The sequence below is a fragment of the Topomyia yanbarensis genome, chromosome 2 (genome assembly GCF_030247195.1).
Source record: "Topomyia yanbarensis strain Yona2022 chromosome 2, ASM3024719v1, whole genome shotgun sequence".
NCBI lineage: Eukaryota > Metazoa > Arthropoda > Insecta > Diptera > Culicidae > Topomyia > Topomyia yanbarensis.
In genome coordinates, this window is record NC_080671.1 from 367647411 (window position 1) to 367669587 (window position 22177).

Genomic DNA, 22177 nt, shown 5'->3' on the forward strand with positions numbered 1-22177 from the left:
GAAATAAAGGAAAAAAAATCAGCGAAAGAATTGATTTTTTCGTCGATAAACCTTAAAATCGGAAACTTGAAAATTACATCCGCACGAAACTGCACTACTGATTATCAATATTTGCTTAAATTGTGCATGTTTAGCAGTATTCAAGGCCTCCTAAGTGTTTCATAATTCAAGGTTACTCATAATGATAGGGTACACATACAATACAATTGAAGTTTTAATGTTATATCCCTAAAATAACTATGTGTCCGTCTTATCCCACCTGTCCGTTTTACCCACAGTTCCCCTACTGGATTTTGCATCGGAACAATCTTTGACTTAATGCAACAGGCATTAAGAGCTGTCGAACAGTGGTGTCGACAAGTTAAACTATCAGCTAACCCAAGCAAAACTTCAATGGTTCTTTTCACGAAGAAGCGAATAACAACCGGGGTTCGTCCCTTGCAGTTCTTTGATTCTGAGCTACTGTGTGCAGATCAAGTCAAATACGTTGGAGTCATATTGGATTCCAAACTGAATTGGTCTGCTCACATTGAGTTCAGAGTCAAGAAAGCGTGCATGGCCTTCGGGCAGTGCAGACGAACTTTTGGAAAGACCTGGGGTCTCAAACCTAAATACATCTATTGGATTTACACGACAATTGTACGTCCAATGCTGTCATACGGATGCCTTGTGTGGTGGCAGAGGGGAGAGGTGGTGACAGTACAGTCAAAGTTAAACTATCTGCAAAGAATGGCGCTCATGGCGTTGACTGGTGCTTTCACCACGACTCCGACTGCTGCTCTTGAGGTACTTCTAAATATCAAACCATTACACATACACTTAAAATAAGAAGCACTATCATGTGCATACATACTGCAGGTTACTGGGCTTTGGAACAGTAATCATGTTGATCTTGCTACCACTCATACACGATTGTGGTCACAAATGGTTACATGGGGTGAAGATATTCTTGCTCCCAGCGATATTACACTCACTTGTAGTTTTCCTTACAGGACATTCCATGTGAAGATTCCCTCTCGAGAGGAGTGGTTGTCTGGCTTTATGGAAAGACAACAACAAACGCAAGTGGTTTGTTACACTGACGGTTCTCTAATGGAGGGACGTGTTGGTGCTGGTGTCTACTGTCGTGAAATGAGATTAGACCAATCTCACTCACTAGGTAGATACTGTACTGTATTCCAAGCAGAAATCTTTGCGATTATGTGCGGGGTGCAATCGGCCCTTCAACTGAGTTTGTCCGGCAGAGTTATAAACTTCTGCTCCGATAGTCAGGCTGCAATCAAGGCCCTTAGCTCAGACAAATCCCGGTCCAAGCTAGTGATCGCGCGCCGAACCCAAATCGAAGAACTAAGCATTGTCAACACTATCTACCTTGTCTGGGTGCCCGGACATTGCGGTATTACTGGAAATGAATGGGCTGACGAATTGGCCAGAGCAGGTTCAGCGATTGACTTTCGTTGGTCCTAAGCCCGCGCTGCCAATTTGGACAAGTTGGATAAGGGAAAAAATACGGTCCTGGGCTTCGTCCGAGCACCGCAATTATTGGAGAAATCTACAAACGTGTCGCCAAACAAAGGCGTTTCTAGAACAACCATGCCCAGTGGTTTCGAAAAATCTCTTACATTTTTCGAAGCTCCACTGCGGCATGCTGACCAGGGCTTTAACCGGCCACTGCAAACTCAATTATCACTTGGCAACTATTCAGCGCGCTGAGTCTTTTTCATGTGATCTTTGTGAATCCGACTACGGAACCTCATATCATCTGATATGCAAACTGTCCAGCGGTAGCGCAATTGCGATTTCGAGTCTTCAGCCGTCCTTATATAGATGAAACCATGTTTGGACGACTGAAACTCAGAGACATACTAAAGTTTCTTATCCAATGTGGTAAAGAGCTTTAGGCTTATTCGCAGGCAAGTTGAACTACTTGTGAGTTTAACTTACCTGTTGTTTATTTTTGTTTTGTGCTGTTATTTTTCCCACCCTTCCAATTCTACTTCCCCACACCTCCTTGTCCTTTCCTTCCGCTCAGGAAATGATGAAAACACACGGCAAGGCACAAATCCCCGACTATGTACGGGGAACGTGCCATTTGAGCCAATATATTCTGATTCCTGATTCCTGAAGGGTTAAAAATTTTAGTTACATAGAATTTGTGTACAAACTTATCAAAATGTTCGCTTTTAGCAACCAACAAATGATGGTAACCATTCGTTTAAAAGTAAAAGTATTATGATCACACCAACGAATAATCCTACGTCAATCCAGCTTTTGATCTCCTAAGTAACTTTGAACCCCACTAATGATTATCTTAATGTGGTTGCGGCTTTTATGTGGATTTAAAATTGTGCGATTCTTTATATGTAAAATACTAAAGTGAGTAAAAGAAGTTACTTTACTGAGAATTATTTCTTAATTACCTTTTCTGCACATTAAATTGCTCGTCCATTTGCAGCTGCTGGCAGAAAGACTTGGGCATTGTGTTAGTTCGTTGACGCACTAGTAACATAATCAATCGTACCCTAACCATTGCACTTTAAGAAGCGGAAAACTGTCATTCACATACGCGCAATGCACGAAATAGGTATTGAATACGTCTTTATATCACTGTGGCTTGTCACTATCTAACTTTTTGATGACCACCTCCGCGGCTCGACCAAAACAAACTACCTTCCATCACAGTCGTCGCCTGCTATGCTGCTTATTCAGCCATCGTTTGTCGTAACAGGAGTGGTACTGAGACCTACCTAATCCCGAATTTATTCTCAAACATGAAATACAATTTTCCACACCTATCTATATCAATGAAAACGTTTTTGGATCGAAAAACAAAAATAAATATCACCAGCACCACGCTTATTCAATAGCAATGAGTATTATGTTGCCGAATCTTCATGCTCTGCGACGAATGTAATCAAAATTTGGTAATTTTCCATCATGTGCTGAATTTTTCGTGAACAATGTATCATGTGTGATGAGCACCCTTTTCCGTTTTTATTTTGACTGTTTTGGTTCTAGATTTCAAAATGTTTTGGAAAACACATACATCTCTTATGAAATGTTTTTGGCTACATTACTGATTTAACGTTGAAGCAGAGTTGCCATTTACATAGATTTTCGGGCGTAGATACAGAACAGATATACTATGCAGATTTAACACAGATTTTCAAAACACAAAACAGATTTATGCAGATTTTATTTTAAAATTAATTCATATAGTTTTAGTCTGCCCCTTCCTGCAGCCATGTTTTAGCATTTCCTTTTCCTACATTTCCTAACCATTATATTTATATTATTAGTATTAAATTAGTATTAAAATCATCTGGCAGCTCCGCAGGGAACTATCACAAATTCACAATACTATTAAAATGAATAACCAAGTCATGATAACGCTTTTTCACAACAGCCGAGGCGATTGTGATCCGCTCATTCATTCAACTAGCACGGCAATTGCCATTGCCAAACATTATCAGTTCAAATGACCATGAGAAAAAAAACGCGTATCATTTCAATAAATGAAATGTGTCCCACTGCCTGGCGAGAATTATGGCTGGCATCATTTGGATACATCTTTCGCCGATGCCGCCGCGCTGCAACCGGCATCCATTAGTAACGCGCCGACTGCCTGTGCTCGACAACCAGATAGCCTCTCAATTAGTTTGGGGTTTTGAAGATTCACCTACAAAGTTGCCGACGCGACGCCGCGCCGCCACCCGCAGTTAGTGTCAGTCAGTCAGTCAGTCAGTCGATGGGATGAGCTACTGGCAATATGAACTCTATTATTTATCTCTCGTTACGCCGAGCAGGTGGCAATTAAACAAGTATAAACAAACAGATAGTAGACGTCGATTCGTCGAGGATCGACGCGGATGCCGAAGTGGGTGGTTCACTTCGGATATACCATCGACTCATTGTCTAGACTGTTGTGTTAAACAGTGCCAGTGACGTGTAACCCGCAGCTCGACCAAAGTTCTAATCAATGTCTGATTTGGTTTAATTTATTTTAATGATCACTTTAATTGTAATGACGTTTATCCCGCAGGTAAACGTGGGGGAAACAAAGTAGAAACTTGCTTACTGGCAGGCACCCCATCGGATTATTTGGTCGCGGTAGATGGCGGCTGGCTGGCAAACGACCGGAGCAGACGATGCTACCGGGTTATAGGTGCCGTGCGATCGTCTCGGTTGTATATCCGACTAAACGCGGGTGAATAGCTGTGAATGATGACTTCGCACTCACAAAGCCGGTGACTGTGCTCGCTTTTGGCAAATGCGTTCGGATCGTCATGATGATGATGATGATGAGTTTGAGGATGATGCGGAAATTAAATACACAAGGGCATCTACTTTGTTAGTTCGGTTGCGATGATGTTTCACGCTTGTGTTGTCATAACTGATTGAATATGACAGAAGTGTGCACATATTTGTACTCTACTAGCCTCATTGGGTGTTTGAAGTGAGATAAGCCGCATCAGAATGTAATTTGATTGATTGGGATAACTTCTTCAGGCACTTTTTCAATGAAACAATCAACAACAAAAAATTCAAAAAAATTTCAGATTTTTCCCAGAGTGAAAATTGTCCCGATTATCCTGCAAACGACTGTAAAAATTTATTTTACACAGCTTTAGAAAATAGGGAATGTAGAATATGTAGCATAATCTTTGTTTTAATATTTGGCATCCCCCTGTCAGCGTTGTGTTGTAAACCATCGTCGCAGTTACAGTCGACTCAACAATTGCAAATCCGTATATTTTCATAGCGTTAATAACTTCAATTAGCACCTGAACTGAGCAGCAAGCAGCTGACAACAGTACATTCAAAATGTGCATACATCATCCGTTCTGAAGGGTGCATCCGTTGATAAGCTCAACAGAACAGAACATAACCGTCCAGTCCAATTTGCGCTTATGCTTATCGCACCCGTGCAAGCCCTTCTTCGTCCAACAGAAAATGAATTTATAATTTCCTCTCTACATGAATCGTTCAGAAGAAAGGGGTGCTGGAAGCAGACTCCAGCTTGGTTTGCTTTCAAGAGCCATCAGAAGTTGTTGTGTTTAATGTGCCATAATGGCCAGCTCATCCCATCTATCACACTGCGCTCGTAGCTGTGCTGTACTGTGCTGCGATGCCCGTTAGGTACCAAAGGAGATGCATAACGGGATCAACTTGGCACAAAGTTTAGCATAATAGCTACTGATGTTTCTGCTTCATATTGGGAATACATGGCTTGACAATGATGTTGATTTATTTGCGGAAATTGGATGCGAGATGTATCTAAAAACAATATCGTGAATGTTCAATCTATACTAAATCAGACATGAGGCATGTCGACGAATAAATCGGCAAGCAAAACTATTTCTAACTGCTTCATGATGATTATATACATATATTCTTGATATTATCGTTAAGATGTTTGCAGCACATGTTGCAATTCACTCGAACATATTGCAGTTGGACACGAGTGGTTTGTTATCATGTATAATGTTGTTGTTTAAATCTAGTTTTACATATTGATATGTTGTATCTGCTCTACTTCGCAATATATCACAAGATTATTCGAATCAAATGCTTTCGTCATTTCTATGTTTTCTAATTGAAACTGAACCAACAACTTTCGTCTCCATCTTTTTAGAATCGGTTTTCAACCAACAACCCTTCGCCTCCATCAGTTGGGAGTTAAGGGAAACACTGCGTTTAAAATCGAAAATAGATGGATTCATTCGTTGATTCGATTTATGCGCGGTTGGGATATACATTATAAACTATTGGATATTTCAAGTGGTTTCAGCTCTTTTCAAAAGGTCGATATACGTAAAATTTGGCTTTTCTAAAACTAAAGCCTAAAATCACAGCATAGCAGCCTTTCAACGATTCCGAAGATAATCCACAGCAGACCAACATACATCATCTAACAACCGTTGATTCGGCGAACGTTTATTTTTGAATTGTACCCGGTTGTGAAATGATGTGTACTGGATGAATATTTCATAAAGGTCACTCACTACATTATTTACAACACTAATTACGCTTACCATTTCCATCGATTTTTGTGATCGTTTATAGCTACATATAATCGTATAAAATAAATCGATACACCGACCGAGTGGTTGCATTTTAAAACAGACCGGGCAGGTTCTACAAACTTGTACAAAGATAGAACGAAGCTGGCCCTACATTTCGTTATAGAACATGACAACGTTTGAGTCCTATTTTTAGTACATACAATATAACGGCAGGCCTAGTGCAGCAATACCACTGACATATTATTTCTAATATATAATGACTGGCATCGGTGGCACCGGCCTTGGGAATGTTATTACAAATGATATTTAATAAGCATACCGCCTATGTATAGTTGGTGTACAATCAATAAATCGAACCCGTTGGAAACTGGTTGAATAAGGATGAGTCTGGAAATGGGGAGTACGATAATCGCACGGAAAAAATCCGTTCATAAATTCATGAACAAAAAATCACGATTTCGTGAACTGAGTGATTTACGAAAATTCTGACCAAGTTCTTGAAATTATGAGTAATAAACCTCGTATTCATGGAACTATTTGTGTTTTCAAAAAACTAGTTCGCGCCTAAAATATACATTGCGTCACATTCCAATGCAATGTTTGGTTGGGTTTCTGTGGCTGTTCTCTCGACATGTTTAGTTTTTGTTGTGATTCTTGTTCATCATGTGGGGATACTCTGGTTTGAATAAGTGACCATCCATAAATGCCGTAGCATTTTTTGAGTAAATTTTTACACCCCCCTCCCCCATTGTAGCATTTTATCACAAACTTCTAAATACCCCCTGGTAATTACGTAGCTTGACGGTAACCCTCCTCTCCTTGTCAACACAAAAAAATAAAAAACGATGTTAGTTAAATGAAACGGGTAAGATTGTCATCACATCAGGTCAACCCCTACTTCCCTTTAAGAAAGCTACGTAGAATGACATGATCCCCTACCTCCCTGTCGTCACACATCGTCAAACTCCCCCTTCCCCATATAATGCTACGCCATTTATGGATGATCCCTAAAGTAAATCAATTAAATGAACCGACATTTAAACGATGCTTACGATTTCAGCGAATTTGGTAATTTTTCATTACGTTATCGTGATTTTTTATTCCTGATAATAATCAGGTTTTTTTTCTGGCAGGTTTAAGTGCATGATTTCAGGACTGCAGTCATGATTTTCGTAATTTATATTCGTGATATTTTATTCACGAGTTTTGTACTGGATTTTTCTGAAAGATGTTCATGATATCAAACTTTTAGTCACGATTTCTGTAATATCTATTCACGTTATTGTGATATTTTAGTCTCAAGTATTGTGATTTGTGTTCATGATTTCAGGATTTTAGCCACTATTTGTCATATTAATCAACAGTTGTTTCGGCATTTAATTAGAAAGGGACTGGAAGGTGAAGTATATTTTTCAATATTTAGAGCCATAGTACTCAAGGGAGAGCAAGGAGTTGAAGGGAGAAAGTTTAGAAAAGCGTGGAAGGATCATATATGCAAGCTTAGAGCTCACCGGCGACTTAACTTTTTGTCTGCTACCGTAGGAGTCAGGGTCTTTTGATATTAGAAATGCGAATCACCTGAGTCTACGGCATGTCCGGACAAGCGTAAAGTAACTTGTTACTTCATGCTGTCGGAACCGACAAAAAGTTAGGTCACGGTAAACTTCTACACTAAGCATTTGCGACGTTGAAACTTATTGAATGAGCCAGTTTTGTTTGTTCCCTCACCAATTGCCTGCCTGAGTGATTTTATTTAATCGACTATTGTGACTGTCTCAGCGTCTGTGATATATGGTCACATGTGTTGCTGATTTGCACGGTGTCGGCAGCTTTCACCCAAAGCTGCGACGGTGGATCCCCATCACGGTAAATTCTATTTTAACCATTTTTGTTAACCATTTTTTGTTAACCATTTTTTGTTAACGACCTATTGAGTCAATTTGTTAACAGTTGTTTCGGCATTTAATTAGCAAGGGAATGGAAGGTGAAGTATATTTTTTAATATTATGGCTCTTACTCAAGGGAGAGCAAGGAGTTGAAGGGAGAAAGTGTAGAATAATTTATTAAATTGATTTATGTTCATTATTTCAGTATCCTAGTCACGGCATTTGTTATAAATTACAATGCACTTTATAGTGATATTCTATTCATGAAATCACTTTCTAATTTGACACGTGAAGTATTGCTACTCGTGTTCGTGTTAAATATGGGTTTATTTTTTACTTGGAGTAATGTGACCATATGTACTGGATCATAAAAAAGAACTGATTTGTTTTGTGAACTATATCCCGCAAACGATTTGTGGGTCTACAATGTATTTTTGGTGCTCAGCGTAATTTTTGTATTCTGTCCAGTCATCGTATTGAAGTTTATCGTATAAATAACGATGTTCGAGGTCTTATATCTGCTGCTATTACTAGTCGCTAGAAGCAGGACATTACTAGTCGCTAGAACCTATTACTAGTCGCTAGAAGCAGGACATAACTATGTGATTGTTCACAAAAAAACCTAAATTTTGTGAAATAGTTCACATGAAAATTTCATGATCATGTTCAAAATTACATGAAATTGAAAATTCTTAGGGATATGTTCTGAATATCATAAATACTCCAAATAGACCGTGTACTAGAAATTCACGATAATTCATGAATACATGAATTATATTTTATGGGTCTGTGAACTATTTTAGAGATACCCATGGTGAGAAGTGACTATTATACTAGGAATCACGAACTAGTTCACGAATTCATGAATAATATTTCATGACTTTGTAAATTCTTTCACAAGAACGAACCACGACACATGAATAATCTTTTATGATTTGGTCAACTATTTCACAAGCACGGATATTGAATCGTTGCTTATATATTAGTAGTTGAACTAGTTCACGAAGATTGAGAAGCTTCGTGAATAATATTCCGAGTTTCGTGAAAGAGTTCACGAGAAAACATGTTTTGATTTTGTGAACTAATTCATAACCACGAAAACCAGATCATGTTTAATATGTAGCAAATCATGAATCGGTTCACGTCGCACAGTGATCACCTTCCATCCAGAAGTCGGCCAAAACCTCAAAAGTGGCCCGAATTTGATGAAAACTTCACATTGGGGTAATTTTGTGGCCCTGAACTTATATTTGATGTTAATTTTTAATTATTTTTTGCCTCAAAATTGGCACTTAGGGTGGTTCGAAAATTCAAGATTTGCGAAGATAAAGTGCACTATATCTGAAAATTCATTTTTAAAAAAATTGGCGATGTGAATTTTTAACAAAATACAATTTTTTAAGTTGATCTTGCTGAGAGACATTTATAAATTATATTACGAACCCTGGGTAATCAAACACTACCATGAGTCTCCTTCAGACATTCATCATGAAAAATCACATTTTCTCATACTTCGGGGCAGAAAGGGGCAAAACAAGATGTTCATTTTTGGAAAGTACACTAATTTTCAAGTGTCATTAACTACAAGCGATCTTTCGAACTGGTTCAAAAAAAGTACAGCCACTTTGAACATTATAATTTTAATTTACTTTTCGATTTATTATTTGTTCATCATTTCTGTGCAAGAAGAAAGGCTTGTATCGACTAAACCGAATGGCGAATATATAAATATAAGTTGAGCGAATAACCTTTCAAATGAAACTAGTTCGGCCCTAATCGGAATCATAACTAAAAAGACATATTCGTTTGAATAACTTGAGTTTGAATGCGTTTTTTCCAAAATTTATCCTCTATTTCACCTTTGAAGCTCTGTAAAAAATCTAAATTTCATACTCAAGACTTAATATTTTTAGAAAACTCTAATCAATCTGTCTACAAACAGAAAAAAATGTTAAATCAAGAAAAATCCAAAATTAAATTTTGAGGTTTTGTTCGACTAGGCGTGCGTCGTATAGTCGGACACTGAATAATGTACCTAAATCCGAGTTAATCTTTGATTTTATGAATAATGTCCATAAAGTTGTGAACTAGTTCATGTACAGAAAATCCATTTAGTAATCACATGGCGGTAACCGTGACTGAAGTTCACAAAACAAAAACGAATATCTCAACCCTTGTGAAGGCATGCTAAAATCCTAACAGTAAAAAGCAAGCCGGGCCTCTAAGGCCCGTTAACATTTTATCCCCTCTCACAGTAGAAGCATGTAAAATCCACTGTATATTGATCAATTTTATTTTGAAATGCAAGCTTTTAGAGTGCATGAATGTTTTTTTCTTTTTGAAACAGTGCTGCGAAAGTTCAAAATTCTGCTTGCATTTACCGAAACCAACATTCACATTCACCGCCTCCCTTATTCATTAACTTTCCTACTGACTGAAATTTCAAGTAGAATCGAATGCTTCAGTGCAGAGGAAATATTAATTCATTTACCAACCAAAGCATACATTTGTTATTATGTGGACAGGTTGAAGGCAGAAGCTGGCATCTTCTACAGTTTTCGAGCATAAATGAACTGCGTAATCTATATCTGGTGCTTATTTGCTCAATAGTCCCTCTCAGAGCTAGTGTACAAATAAAATTCAGTTTGCTTCTGAAACCGAACATGTGCGAACCTGAACGCGCTGTGTCGGTAGAACGAATGATGAGCGAAACGAACCAAATATTTCATTCACCGCGGCGGGCATGATTTGAATTTCGTTTCGCTTTCAAGTTCACGCAGGGATGTAAATTTTTTAAAGCTCTGATTCGAATTTATTGAATAATGTAGAATATATTGTGAAAAACAACATACAAGTGAAAAATGAAATACTAGTAAATTGTTTCAGAATATTTTAAAGGATTTAATATTAAAGCTCTCGCTTGTAGTTACCTGCTATGATCTATACCAATAAAGTCAAATTTTCATAAAATACGAATCCCCGACGAATTCTCTCCCTAGGGAATAGCTAGAGTAAACATTGGGTGAAACCAACGGCTAAAATATATAAATAAATAATTATCACTTTTCGAATGTGTTGAGTTATAAAGGTAAAAAATGGAGCATTTTGTCCATTGGAACCTTTCGTTTACTCCATTTTCTGACTAAAAAAATTCAATATTATCGATATTTATTATTTTGACAGATTTCGCTCAGGAGCAAACGAATTTTCGAATGCAATTTTGCTCTTAAAACGCATGTCTCAAACTTCTGTAACTTTGTCAAATCTGATTATTTTCAGATGACAACTTCGTGTGCTAGTATATTAACATTATTTTACCCAAACTATGAATCCACAGCTTGCCTTCAACTTGCTATGTAATAAAACGGTATGGAAAATAACTATTATTCAGTCATACAGACCACAAAAATGGCAACTTTTGAGGAATTCCACGAAGATCCGTCCGAAAATCATTAAAATCGTGACCGACCATCTTAGATTCCGATGAAACTTTGCACGTTTCACCGTCATGGAAAACTAAATATTTTCCACAGGTAATAAGATTATTTTGACTCAAGAGCAACTTTTCAAAAGGGCGTAAACATTTCTACATGTATGAATTTCAAATTTTTTTTGTTCGATTACTATATTTTATACAGCAAAACTATCTAAGAACGAGTTACAGGGAATGAATAATTCTGTCTGAAAAAATATACACTGAAAAAAATGTTATAATTTTAAAAAAAAACAAAAATTTATGATAAAAATTTAAATTGCGAAAAAACCCATTTCTTTAAATTTTCTATATTTTGTTAGCAAAAACCTAAAGAGAAAAAAAATATTTTGAATGTGATTGGATGATGGAGAAAAAATCGGTAAAATTTTTTTTCTAACAATAACTTCGTACATGTTTTTAAATTTCATACTAATAGACATATAAAATTGTAATTTTATTACAGAATATAATTCTAAGCACCATATAAAATCAAAATGCATTTAGTAAAAATCTTCCAAAATGCGATAGATTTCGAGATATTTGAAATTTTGCTCCTTCAAAAACAATTAATTCGTGTAATTATGCTCTTTTTAAAAGTTATTCGCGTTACCCCATCATAAAATGTCAAAAATTTAATGTTTCTCGTTTTAAAGACGTAAAAGCAACTTTTTTAGTGTATTTGGATCATGGAGAAGCTGTCAATAAAAAAGTTTTCCTAACAACAACTTTTGACATATTTTTATAATTCTTACTATTTGCAGTCAAAAATACAATTTTCTTTTTGAATATGATTCTAAACGCCATTTTAAATCGAAATGCTCTTAACAAAAATTTTCTAAAATGTAGTAGTTCTCGAGATATTTTAACTTTTGTTTTAACAACACAATTATTTTGTTTTATTACGACCTTTTCATAAATTAGTCGCGTTTCTCCATCAACAATAATAGGTTTTTCAAAAGGTCCGTAAACTTTCCTGCAACTTTCTCTTTGACATCTAGGCGATATTGTGAAACATTTGAAAGTTACATGAAAACAACCAAAATATGATTCAACTATATAGTTTAATCATCAGACCCTATGGTTGAAATATATTTTGGTTGCTCTCATGTAACTTTCAAATGGTTTACAATATCACCTTCATGTCAAAAAGAAAAATGCAGGAAAGTTTACGGGCCTTTTGAAAACCTATTATTTTTGATGGAGAAATGCGACTAACTTATGAAAAGGTCGTAATAAAACAAAATAATTGTGTTGTTAAAACAAAAGTTAAAATATCTCGAGAACTGCTACATTTTAGAAAAATTTTTTTAAGAGCATTTCGATTTAGAATGGCGTTTAGAATCATATTCAAAAAGAAAATTGTATTTTTGAGTGCAAATAGTAAGAATTATAAAAAGTTGTTGTTAGGAAAACTTTTTTATTGAAAGCTTCTCCATGATTCAAATACACTAAAAAAGTTTTACGTCTTTAAAACGATTAACATTAAATTTTTCACATTTTATGATGGGGTAACGCGAATAACTTTTAAAAAGAGCATAATTACACGAATTAATTGTTTTGAAGGAGCAAAATTTCAAATATCTTGAAAACTATCGCATTTTGGAAGATTTTTGTCAAATGTATTTTGATTTTAAATTGTGCTTAGAATTATATTCTGTAATAAAATTACAATTTTGTATGTCAATTAGTATGAAATTTAAAAACATGTACGAAGTTATTGTTAGAAAAACTTTTTTACCGATTTTTTTCTCCATCATGCAATCACATTCAAAATATTTCTTTTCTCTTTAGGTTTTTGGTAACAAAATATAAAAAATTTAAAAAATGGGTTTTTTCGCCATTTAAATTTTTATCATAAATTTTTGTTTTTTTTTTTGAAAAATAACACAACATTTTTTTCAGTGTATATTTTTGACAGACAGAAGTATTCATTCCCTGTAAATTGTTCTCAGAGAGTTTTGCTGTATAAAATACAGTAATCGAACAAAAAAAATTTGAAATTCATACACGTAGAAGCGTTTACGCCCTTTTGAAAAGTTGCTCTTGTATCAAAATATTCCAATTGCCAGAGAATATCATGAAGATTCATACAGTGAACACACACTTGCAAAGTTTCGTTCGAATCGACGATGGTCATATTTTTCGGTCGGCCGGTTTCTCATGGAATCCCTCTTTTCTTGAATGATATTTTTCACGAAAAATTCTTCAGGTACATATTTCACTGAAAAAGAAACTAGCCAGGTTCTGACTGACCCAAACATTTGTTACAGTGTTATAATTTCATGAGTATGCGTTCACAGTTCTAGCTGCATTGAAAAGCGTTTGCGTAAGGAAAATTATATGACAAAAATAAAATGTGTTTAAGTTAATCGAAGATAAGTTCAAAAATATTGGTAAAAACTGAAATAATTCATAAAAATTGATTTTTGCATGCAAACTTACGTACCAGAAATTTTATTTGCATCACAGTATGCACAGTTGATGTCGGAATACATAGCGGGCCTGTTAGGACCCCATTACCTTTATGTGTATGTAAAAAATTATACGAATCTACACTACCTATGATCGCATATCAGTCCCATAAAGATAGGAAATCCTATAGAAAACGGGACAACTATGCGATCATGGGTAGTACACACCATATGTGATATTGCCGAAATTTGCTAAAAACCATTTGTGCATAAGGGCACAAAACCTACTTTTTTGTTTTAACGTTTCGCATTCCTTCTGTGCCCTTGTGCACAAATGCTTTTTACCAAACTTCTTGGGAAAAACTGTTATTTGATTTGTTTATTTTATTACTTAGATTTAAAGTGTCTATTTCACTCATGTTATGGATTTGATAATTTGTTATTATTTTTTTGCATTAATGATTTAACTTTTGTTGATTTTCTATAATTTGTTTAGAATATTCGAGGTTTTATTCTCGAGGTTATGTAAGCAATGTCTTATCTCGCTGATAGGTGGACTAAGTCGCCTTAGCAAATTAAAATTTACAGGAAATGGAAAAAAAACTTCCGCATTTTCAATTTAACATTGATTTTATTGTTAAAGTACACGATTTATTAGTAGTTTATTGACTAATGATGTCTACAAAAAAGATCATTGCATGAACTACCTTTCAATTCACGAGCATTTTCGTACTTCGAGGGGGTAACCCACAATTCACGCGTTTTTTTAATTTTCCAATCACAATGTACCGTTTTCTCTTGATTTCTTATTGCTCGGTCAACTTTCAATGTATAGACATGACACTTTTATATTCGTGCAAGAAATATATATTGGATGGAAAATAGCCATACATAGCAAGTGTGTGAGCGGCCCTAACCTTCAGGATCGATTGTTTGGGCCGAAACGTCAACGTACAATGCAATCCAACTAAAAACTTTATTATATCGAGTTCACCGATATGGGAGCTATAACATAACATTTATTTATAGCGAATCGATTGGTTTCCTTTTCTTAGAACTACTTCGGGAAACGACCGAGAAAACTCGAATTTCCATAAGACACAATGTAAAGGTTAGCCCATTTTGGACGCCAGCTATTACTGGGGTTACCTCCATGGTCAACTTTGTCTGCTAATAGCAAAAAATATTAAAATTATTTTCAAATTTCTCAAATAACAGACCACGTTGATTACTTCGAACTATTAAAAAAATGTCTATTTGGACACCAGCCATTCAATTATCTATCGTCTAACTAAGTTCGGAGAAATTGACGTACCACCCCCCCCCCCTCAGACCCGGAATTTTAGAAACCCCAATCTCGAAGTAACTGAATATTCTCGTTGGATGTGATGTAGCCTCATCATTTCTTCGATAAGATGTATTTGATGTATTTAGCATCAACTGTATGCCCAACAATGATCATTTTTTATGTTATTGAAACTAGTCATGTTCTCCGCTGATAATTAGAGAACAATTAGCGAAAAATTTCTGCTGTCTCAGAAGTAAATTTAAATTAGAAAATTTCCTTTCTACAGAGCTATGTCATAATATTTGGTAGCTTAAAAAACAGTCAAACCAAAACTGTAACAGTTTAAACAATTTCTACTTTAATATTTTCGTTCTCTTCAACAGTGGCGTGGCATTCGACCAAGCAACAGACAAGTTCGTGATAAGATGACACAGTCATGTCCACGATTTGCTGCTGCTTAAATATCGAAATGTAGGTCAGTATGTATCTACGACCAGTAACCGCACTCGAGGATAAGCGATAAGCATGTGTCAGATGAATTCAACTCTCGGGTGAGCCAGCAAAGGGCAACTTCCGGAGGAAAGCTCTTGAAAGAGTTGAAATGAAAACAGAAGTGAAGGTTGGCTGCCAGAGGAAGCGTAACGATAATATTGTAGTTTTGTTGAAGCTGTTTTTTTTCTTCTTTCTGTTCAAGTGGTAGTAATTGGAAACCTCCACGCTCAACTATTGCTTACAAGGTGAGGTTAGATCAGCAGCACTTTCCGAGCTGGGGAACCGCAGAGCTATGGCTGACGGAATCGGTGTTGTACTACGATGAACACACCGCAGACTGTACAAACCGCAGTGTAAATGATAGTGGTTTGGCTTTGGATTAAATTCACGCTTTGTGTATGTATTACTTTATAATCGATTGTGATTTGTAAAACTCAAAAAACATTGAGGCTACACTATCTTTTGCGTTTTATCTAACTTTGTGGTGTAGTTCAGAGGTTCGAACAATTCAAACAAGTATGATACAATTCATACAGTTGAAACAATTTCAATACGTGCAATGTAAATGCCACAATCGAGACTATATTATGATTGTTTTCGAATAATATGCACTTTAAAAACGTAGAATTTATTACCATGATCAGTAGGCAGAACTGGACCATATTAAATAATAAAGTCATTAACGGTGGACAAATGCTATTATCTATGTCGCCATTGGCTTTCTTGCAGGATCAGCGAACAGATACACGGGGAGTTGTAGCGATTTGTAAAGCTCAAAAAACATTGAAGTCACACTATCTTCTGCGTTTTATCTAACTTTGTGGTGTAGTTCAGAGATCCAAACCGTTGAAACAATTTCAATACTCACGTGCGATATAACAAACTAGCTATGCAGCCACTCGAGAATTCATAGGTTTAATACCGGTACCTGATTGATTTCGAATAATATGCACCTTAAAAATGTAGAAATTATTTTCAGGTCTAGTAGACGGAACTCGATATTCGATATTAAATAATAAAGCAATAAACGAGGACAAATGCTATTGATTTATATCTGCTGTTAAAGGTTTTCATGCAGGATCACCGACAGACAGACAGAAGCGCTACAATTTTTCAGGAAAATAGTTCAATATTATTCTGGCTGAAAACCCGTAAAGATTTCCCGGAGTAGCAAGATATTGTTCAAATTTGTTTCATGTTCCCTAGTCCATCGGAATCAACCAGAACAAATTGGACATGATTCCGTCGAAAGGAAACTGCTGTGTGGACTAGAACAACCGTACTCTCTTCGGTCAAACAGAACGCTACCGGCGTCTCGTGAGCTATTTTTAGGCGGTGGATGGCAAAAAACATGATTGGAGTGAATTTGAATTGACCGACGACTACGACGAGACACGCATACATCGTGTGTGTGTGAACCGCAATGAACAGAGAACTGCCAACTGGGATTGGGTGACGACAGAGTGGGGAGACCTAGATCGAGTTAAATTTTGGGTGTTCGTGTTTGCCATTATGATTTATTTATCGCCGGTTCTTGTTGGCTGATTTATTCGAACGCCGCGGTTCCCGGATAAAGGTTATTACCGCTAATCTGAACAGAGAATGTAACCCCGGGGGAGTTGTGTGAGCGGTGATATTTTGATTTTCAAAACTCTATACAAATGAGGCTGGTTGAAAGAGTGGAAAGTTTTCCATTTTGGAAAGCAATGATTTATGTTGTGATAACGGCAGATGAGAGTTATCAATTTTGCTGCAAAAGCACCATCCTACGCAAAGGGGGAACAATGGAACCAGTCGAGTGGAACGATCGAATGGAGGGAAAAGAACCCGGAAGGTTCTATGTTTTATGACCTTTGAATGATACACTGCTGGGTTGCTGTACTGGGGTTTTGGTTTGAAATCTGCAATAACTCATGAAAATTAATTACACTTCAGCTGATGTGAAGTCAAGAGTAAAATTGGTGCGAAAGTTTGAGTTGAGTTGAATAATTTACCGGGGGCGAAACAGAAATGATAGATTGTTCATATTCATTGTATGCAGTTTCGTTCTTATAGTAATTTATCTGCAGTTTCACCGGGCGATGGCAATGGGTACCGGGATGTAAGGAGCTCCACTTTATGATAATAAAGTAGCCTGTTGGGTTTCGATGTTTAGAAATAATGTGAAATCAGTTTTCTGCACAGGCGGCGAAAGGAAGGTGCATCAGCCACCATGAGAATGTATGCAGTTCATGAGATTTTCGTTGAACCAGCTGTAACAATAACTTTCACCACATATCTAGACAAACATTCCAAATGGTCCCATGTGTAAATGAGTATAGCCCTTGTTGACTTTCTCTTCCATCATAAAACTTTCTATAAAATATTCAGTACGTGTCGAAAGACTATGATTTCAGCTAGACAAGAGTATGCAAAACATTTAGGAACAGCACCCGAGTTATACACAGTAAAAATCATGAATATTAATCATAACGTAATTTGTAAATTAATTTAATAAATTTTAACGTAAAACTTAATCTAATTAAATTTTCCATTCTAATTAACATATATTTAAAAATCACATCACTCATAACCCAAAGCTACAGCATAACTCAGTTAATATTACTGCAGAAGATTAAATCTTATCCATGCGACATTGTAATTTCCACTACTCAACGATTTTTTCAATTACATGTCATTTAATAGTGCATGTAGAAATATGTTTTATTTACATGAAAATCGTGTACATTTCAAATCACATGTAATGGTAAGTTACAGGTTATGTAGCACATTGGTTACACTCAAGTAAAAGTAAGTTTGCCGGTTTTATTCGAACTGTGTACACGTAAGAGAAAGTGAACAAACATTCTCATAGAACCATTTTCATATTTTTGCTAGATATAATAGAATGATATTAATATGTTTTTTGATTGGGGTGAAACTGAATCAGGTTCTAACTCTCACTGCTGTCAACATATATCAACTGACAGCGGTTGGAGTTGGATTCAGCGTCAGAGACAAATAAACACTGCAACATATATAAAATGTGATGGCGGTAGTGGCGTTGTCAGAAATTTAGGGGGTTTGATGAAAATTGATGATTTTTCGAAAATGCTAGAGTTTGATGGAACTTTGAAAAAATTATCTACAAACAAGAAAAAGAATACAGAACAGCTTTCAAACTTCCATAGATAACTTTCTTTTATATTATTTAATTAAAGTTAAAGAATATTCACCAAAAAAGTGTAGTAAATGTGAAAAGTGAGCTTTTCTTGCAGTTAACCCTAAAAAAGCAAGTTAAAATTGTGACGTCAAGAAGCATCGCTCTTAAGACCCAACGAAATCAAAAGCCTCTTTTTTGTCGTATTATCAGTGCAAGAATCGATAGCCCGAAAACGCTCGAACATTTGTATATCAAATCACAAGTTCATTGAAACTAGAAAACTATAACAAGCCGGGTCACTGAGACCTCTTGCCTTTTTGAGGGTTAAAACGACTTTACTCCGAAATCGTCAGCTTTGGAAGATTAAATACTTCGTGAAAATTTTCTAACGTAAAACATCGTGTGTTCTAGTACATTAATTTAAGTAATTCATTCTCCTAAAAGTTACAATGGAGAAAAAACAACTTATTCCACCTAGCAGTGAGATGAGACATTTTTAACACATATCATTGTTGGATCATTCAATAGTTTGCAGAACTCACGTCAAGTTGGCTGGGTACGGGCATAGCGTAGTTGGTAAAACGATTGCGATTTTTCCAAATGCTGTTTCTCTAACCCGAAAAGAGGCAAATGACCCTATGGTTGAAACCTTTATAATAGAGCAAAAAATGAAAAAAAAAAACGTTATCAAATTAATGAAATGTGTAGAATGATTAATATAAATCAAAACAATAAAATAAATTAAACAAGTTAGTTCAGCTCAAATGAAAAGGACAATATTAAAAAAAGTTGAAAAATAAATAAATTGAAGATAGCTACTGAATAAAATATATGAGCTGAAAAAAATAAATAAAATGAAATAAATTGAATGAAAAAATGAATGAAATGAATAATCGAAATAAGACAAAAAAGATTAAATCAATAAAACCAATAAAGCAAACAAAATGAATAATTTAGATGAAATCTACTCTTTCACCCCCAACTTTTTTTAGCACACATAGGTTCTCTAGCTGTGCTGGAAGGTGCTCCTGCAAAGTTTTCAATAGTTGAATTGGGCGGTACCTTTACCTAGTCAAAGACATTTTAAATTGATAAGATGTCAGTTTTCAAAAAAAAAAAAAAAAAAAAAAATTAAGACAAGTGGGCCAGTTTGGACCGCTGGCCAATTCGGATCGTTAGCTCTTTCTTAGCTATGGTAATATTATGAAAAGTGTATTTCGTCACTGTTGTGCTATCTTATGACAAGCGCCATTTATTACATTTCGAAAAAAAAACGATTTTTAAAATTTGAGATTGAATATCTTAAAATTTATAAATGGTATAAACAATTCAAAGAAGACAGTTGACGCTTCTATCTATTCTGTATTAATCTCTCAAATATTACGAAGATCGGTTGACTATGTTGCGAGTTTTTACTATAAATGTAAACAAAAGTCGCACTCACACGTATCATAGGTGTGCATTGATGAAAAAAATTTGTATGGCGTGTCATAATCGCGCATGGAAAATTTTTCATAGAAAAAAAATCTTCAATTATTAACTTTCATTCATATCTTTGGCTTCATTTGGTCTATAAACAACCGGTGAGATGCATTTTGAAGGAAATGTCAGAGAATCTAGAAAAAATAGTTATTTTTGGTTACAGTGCTTCCAAATATGCTATATTTCCAGTTTAAAACTTAAACTGCCTTTTTCTCACAATTCGTGTATTGTGTTCCATTGTGTTCCTCAGATAGTTTTACACATAAAACCATTTTTTACATCAAGATAATTTCAGCCAATCACCAGACACAGTCATTTGAAGCAAAAATTTAAAAATTTCTTAGTAACCAAGCAGAATGTGAAAAATCTGAAAACGGCACTTTGTAGAGATTTTTTAGACAAGTGATGTGGCAGATCTAACTCAGTTTACCCCAAAATGGCGTTTGTCATAAGATAGCACAACAGCAACGCCTTATCATTTTCATGTCTGTCGTGTAGCTTTGTTCTATCTCACAAAATTTTGTGGTTCTGCTTTCGTGTGCGTGCGCTAAGGGCAAATGTTGTTTCGGAGCGCATTTTTTTTTTGAAAAATGTGTAAGCCGAAAACAGTATTTTTGTTGGCAACAACAATTAATTAAACCAAGTGCATTATCGTGATTTTGTATCTGCCGAATAATATGTTTTATTTAATATATTGAGACTATCAACTGATTTCGTTTAATTGGTGTGTGAATAGTAGAATATGGGTTGGTCCATTTCGGACCTTTTGCCATACATACGATCTGATACGCGATCGCCAAAACCGTTTGCGAGGAAAGTTTGCGCAGTTGGTCGATCTTTCAGGAAAACATAAGTTTTCACAAATCGGTTGACAGATTTCGACGTTATAGCTTATAACCTGTTTTGGGCAATTTGGCCCAGCTTTTCCTTTTTATAGTATATTTCTTACAAAGTTTTATATATCAAAGAAAACTTTTCATTTCACGATTCGAAATTTAGTGAAAATCAAATAGGAATAACATAGGAGAAAATAGGAAATCATTTCTATTGCAAAAAATCGATAAGAAATGAGTTGTCCGAACTGGGACAGGGTTGGAGTAATTCGGACCTTTCGTGTACTTTTGCGCAGAACCGTTTATACACAATACGGTAGAAGATCGGAAAAAGTCGCCTTACAAAAAAAAATGTGTGGAATTGATCAGGATTTCAGGAAAAAATCTTTATTTGTGAATCGGTTCACACGTTTCAGTTTTAAAGCTCATAATCCTTACTAGGTTCGAATTGGCCCAGCTCCCCCTATCAAAATATAGGGGAACCCGGGGCTATTCGGACCTAGTTAAGCAAATCGCTCTTTTAGGCGGATAGATGTGAAAGAATTTATCGGTCAAAGGTCTTAATTGTAAGTTTGAATCCTCAGGTACATTTAACAATAAAAATCAGAGGTGGGTTAGAAAACCAACCAGTACGTACATACACTGGTATTGTTCTCAAAGTCTCAACACGTGTAAACGAGTGATGCACATCGTATTCGGTTTGGATTTCGTTCACACGGTAAACGAAAGAAAAACCTCCACCGACTCTCAGTTTGTAAAACCAAACCGAGCCACTCAGCACCGTTTACATGTGTGTACGAATTTCAACTTGTGTTTATGTATTCTCAGCAGCGGTTTCGGTTTGGCTTTAGAAAACCGAGCCTGGTTTTACATTTCTTATAAAAGAAATGTATAGAATTCGCTCAAACTTTCAAGATTTTTTCCGAGGCCCGGAGGGCCGAGTCTTATATACCAATCGACTCAGCTCGACGATTTGGGACAATGTCTGTGTGTGTGTGTCTGTGTGTGTGTGTATGTAACGGACAAATTCTCATTCGTGTTTCTCAGCAATGGCTGAACCGATCTTATCCAAACCAATTTTAAATGAAAGAACTAAAAAACAGTATGAACGCTATTAATTTGTTTTTGATTCTGATGTTTAG

At 35.8% G+C, this 22177-nt stretch overlaps 1 protein-coding gene across 5 annotated transcripts in view; it reads right to left on the reverse strand.

The window, feature by feature from the left end:
- The window catches only part of LOC131684460 (uncharacterized), a 374204-nt gene that overhangs the window by 179269 nt on the left and 172758 nt on the right, over positions 1-22177 (reverse strand). The window contains exon 1 of one of the 5 annotated variants that reach the window (XM_058967368.1): positions 2421-2437. The exons of the other annotated variants lie outside the window; for them this stretch is intronic. The gene's annotated coding sequence lies outside the window, so the exon portion shown is untranslated. Of the gene's footprint in view, positions 1-2420; positions 2438-22177 lie in introns of those variants that run through there. 5 annotated transcript variants of the gene reach the window in all.